The following is a 5,105-nucleotide window of genomic DNA, read 5'->3' on the forward strand; positions in this document are numbered from 1 at the left end:
AATTGAGTAAGCAGCAGGTATTACATTAGCTGAAAATACAGAATCAATGCATGTTACACCTACACTAAATGCAACTGAAGTCCTTGGTTTCACCTACAAAATATCCATTTCCAAGAGAGTTTACTCTGCAATAAGTTTGCTGTCTATTATGCATGTTATAGCAACAAGCACTGTAACTTTCTCAGAGGACAGCAACAAACAAATAGTATAACCATGTATTTGAGTGAGATCAATCATGTCAATATTAGATGAAATTGGTTAAAGTTGTTTGGCTTCACATCATTTCACAATCCTGCCAAAATTAGGACACCACCTCTCAGTAAAGTTTTTTTTGGGTCTGATGACAAAATTATGAATTACAGTCTGTAATGAAGCACAAATATAGTCATGCACATAAACTGACAAAAATAGCTGGACTAAATTCTACTGCTATATGAAGCTGTAATACAGTAGACACTAAGGTTTGCAGCAGTTCTAACTTCATAATTTTTTTTTTAATGAGCAGTCAGTGCAACGTTCTTCCACTAATGATAAAACTCTCCCACCTTATCCTGCACCATCACCAATCACCAGTTTGCCATTATGTTCTAGCTATGCCAGGACAATAGGAGTTTGGGAGTTATAGGAGCCCTCAGATATTTTGAGAATTGACACAAATGCACTAACTGGATATTTTTACTAAAATGTTGCTGTATAACACATCATTGAGCCAGACCTTTCCCACCCAGCGAATAATTTACCAAAAGCATTCATTTTGTGATGGTTGAATGTTGCTGGATTTGACAATTTAAGCAAGAGTAAACCCCCACATAATTTGAGAAGTTCAGTGTTCATTTAATGAGAAAAAAGGACCAATCTATTACCTGGAACAATAAATTAAAATGCTTAAAAAGGTAAGGTCTGTGGCAGTCTGTACATTTCTGAACTTCTCTTAAAGTTTAAACAAGAACAGTGCCCACATGCCCTCATAGAAGTTAGGGAAACATCCCCATGTCTGACAATGTTTTGATTCTTCAAAGCCATATTAAGAAAAAGTATAAACAAATTACAAGGCACTGCATCTTTACAGACTGATTTGAAAATCTTGGGGCGGTTTTATCTGCTTCGTTGCTACATTTTAAGTTCACTATGGAACCCAGTGTATTACTGATTTATATACACATTTGATAAAAGAAAAACAAAGTCAACAGAAAAAATACCATAGATTAAAAAATTAAAATTTGAAAGGAGTACTGTAAGAATTTGTAAGTTTTAACCTCCAGACAAAAGCTAGCAAGTTCTCCCTTCCTTTTATCTGCATTATTTTTAAAGCAGTATCTTTGCTTTAAAAAAAACCATAATGAATAAAAATGTAAATGTTGATGGAATCTTGCTATTTTCATTTAAAAGCTGCAATCAATAAGGTGTTTGATACTACATAAAGTAAAACATATAAAGATTGATATACACTAAAATCAACTCAATTAATGCATGGCCTAAGCAAGGTTAATACCGATCTTTAGTATGTACCCACACATACAACTATTGTTGAGACCAAACCCAAGAAATAAAGCTCTATGACAGAGAGAAGCAGCACTCTGGTGCAGACCATGAGCAGGATTCCTTTCCAGAGGCCAAATCCTGCCATAATACTTTGCAAATATAAGACAGAAAGAATTAAGTAAATTTTTTACCATGTGACAAACTCTCAACAGTGACAGGATCCATTCTCAAAATCAAACACTGGTGCATTAATAACTGCCTTGAAATACACAGAAAACCATCTCACCACAAAGCAGTATGGAATCAACTTTTACAGAGATCACCACAAATTTTCCAGTTAGATCTTTGGTTTACTCCAAAGAAAACCCTGAGACATTAAACTTAAGTGTACAGGGATGCTCCAGACTGAGCTAGCTGGCACAAGACAATTCTTGTTATACTTACCCAGGTACATCCAATACTGAATAAAAAGTTCAGATGGATTTACATTTCAGAAATCATTCAGGAATACCTAAGCCATACTATATTGCATGCTACAGTTACTAATGTAAGGAAACTTGCCTTCTGAATGAAATAACAATTTATACCAATATCCAAATGGTAAGCCTTTATAATGTTCACTTTCAAAGAGATTTGCACAGAAATGAGTTTAAAACCCCTCAACATTACAAAGTAGCCGATGGGCAACATATAGAAGTAAATGATTTATTTAATTGAGTGTAACAATAATCCAGAGAAGCTTTTAGGGAAAAGAATTACAGGCTTTCCTATACAGCATTTCCCAATAGTACCCAAGATACCAGGAAGACATAAGTAGTGCTTATGTATGATTTAGTCTATTCCTACTGATTAAAGAAAGGAAGCTAACAGAAGAAATTTTCAGAATTACAAAACACATAGCAAACTACTGCATTCAGTCTATTTTCCACCTGTAAGACTTCAAAATCTCTTGTCAGACACAGTATGAAATCTACTTTGCTCAGTTTATTATGGTTTCTGGAAAAACTATTGCAAAGACAAAAAGAAACCTATTACCCCAGTTCATGGAGAGAGCTACCCTTTCTCTTTTCCTTAATACAGCACATCACAACTGCTACTGGTTTTCATACAGGAAGGACCTTGATCCTTCAGTTGCATCATGACCATAGTTGCATTGCACTTGCCCTTTCCCAGTTTCGTAACATAAGAATTATAGATTGGTGCAATTACTGATGTCCTCTTAAAAAACCCCATAACAACAAAAAAACAAAACACAAAAAAACCACACCAAAAAAACAAACCCCCACCCAAAATCCCAAAAACACAGAAACCCAAAACATCATGCTACCAGCCACTGATTTTTAGAGACTCTTCTGGATGCTATCAAACATAAAACTTCAAGAACTGGTTGTTTTCCCTCCCACCCTACTTTGTGAGCATAGCCTATCTCCATGTGGTATCCTCATTGTATTGGTCAACACAATTTGAAGGAGATTTTGAAAAATCAGTCCCAATACAGGACTGTCTGGATTATTATTATTCAAGGAACATGAAGCCACCTGTTACTCCAGCACAATGCTTAAGACAGTAGTTACTGCCTGGGACAGATGACAACACACAGATATCTAGGAGATTAAAAGAGTTATATTCCAAGACCAAGTGTGATACAGAAGATACTGGTGCAAGATGATGCCCCCAATTTCTCCCCTCACCTCAAACCCCACAAATTTAAAACCTTATGCAAATCAAGACTTTAGGCTTGATATACTCTAAGTCATCTGGAGATTCAACGACTTATCTTCGTCATTTGTTTAGTTACATATATATCCTATACTGCATTTTCCAGAGTTCTGATCTTCAATAAATTGTCTACACCAAGTAGATAAAGATGTACTTTATTCTGTGCGTGTGAAACATAGCTAACAATGTTTTCTGCAGACCTATGGACAGTTTAGAGAATGAGACTCAAGAGCTATTCATACTTCATCATCAGTCAGAGTAACAGCTGTCACACATTCTTCATTGACCCAGCACAAATAAATACAGATCAAAGGCACCAGGTTTCATCCATTCCTTGAACAAGGCCTTCAGAGGAAGGGATGAGATGATGACCAGTGTGGTTTTGTCTTGAAAACCTCCTACCAGAGTGCAAGAGTCCTGTTCTTGAAATATACAATAGACAAATGAGATCTCTCAGACGTGGGACACAAGTGTTTTCTGTGTTAGATGACTGTAAACACATGTGGCTTTTTATCTAATCTCAAGAACAACTGATTTTTAACAGTATTGCCTTCCTTCTGGAAAATACCTGGCATTTTCTGAACAGTTTCACCGCACCTGTAACTATATTTAAGGTTTGACAACACTGATCTGATAAAAAGTTAACTAAAAATATCCTCACAGAACATTGACTACAGACTTGATACTTAAAAAAAACCCCCAAAAAACCCAAAAAAACCCAGAACAGAACACAAAAAGCCAACCTCTTCCTGAGCACTAAAATTCAAGGCATCTAAATGGACAGGTAACAGATCACTTGAAGGTTTTGGAACAACTTCAGATTTCTTTTACTAGAAAACAGAGTCAAAAAAGGTAGGAGAGTCCCCTGCCACAGACTGTTATAAGCAGTCCAGACCTCCAGCTCTCAGGCATCTCATAGCACATAGCTTCTGCATAACACAAGGTTGCTAATACATTACATTATGCAGAAAATTCTAAAGATACAAATCATGTTTTAGCCCCCACCTTCCAAACTCCAGCTACACAATGCTTTCCATTTCTTGCACTAGCTCTGAAACTATTGATTATGCATCAAGTTGATCTAATATGCTAATTGAGAAGACAGATTTTCACTTTTTTTTAAGTCAGTTTCTACTGGTTTACCATGATAAATATCTCAGTGTAGACTCAAGAATAAAGTTAGATGCAAGGTAGGAATGTAAATCATTAGACTGGAAAGGAAGGAGTACAAATTCCTCCTTCTCTGGTAATAGCAGGAACCATGCTTGATTTTATCTTTAAGGGTTAAATGCCCTGGAGAACTGCATTAGCAGAATCCAGATAATATTGTAGTCCTGGGAAGAGAAAGGGTCCAGAATGTTCATCGGAACAGATTTAACCCAGACTTACTTGGCACAAACCACTTCAAAGGGCTTGAAGAAAACAGGTTCCCAATTGCTGAAGGCAAGACAGAAGTTTTAAGGTCTTATCGTGGAGATTTTAAATAACAAAAAACAGGCCAGCATGAGGGAAGAACTGAGATCAGTGTTACAGGATTTCAGATTGTAACATCTTTCTTTGAGGCCATCATTATGGTTTTCAATTCTTCACTGGATTCCTATTCAGAAGAGTCTCTTGCAAGCAGCCCCTTCAACAGCAGAGGTCAAGAGAAAAACGTCACTTCAAAAGACTAAGTTACACTGCACAAAGCACATATGTGAAGTAGAGGGAGTTAACTACAATCTAACCTACTCCTACTGACTCACACATGAGGTATTATATTAGAGACTATGGACACAGGCTTATAAATCCAATCTCTGCACTGATACACACTGCACAGTCAATTGATTTTGCATTTGATTTTTGGTTTTTAAATACAAAATAATTATCTGAATGAAACCTACAAGCTTTTCCTACATGTTTCA

The sequence above is a fragment of the Aphelocoma coerulescens genome, chromosome 2, assembly GCF_041296385.1.
Source record: "Aphelocoma coerulescens isolate FSJ_1873_10779 chromosome 2, UR_Acoe_1.0, whole genome shotgun sequence".
Taxonomy (NCBI): Eukaryota; Metazoa; Chordata; class Aves; order Passeriformes; family Corvidae; genus Aphelocoma; species Aphelocoma coerulescens.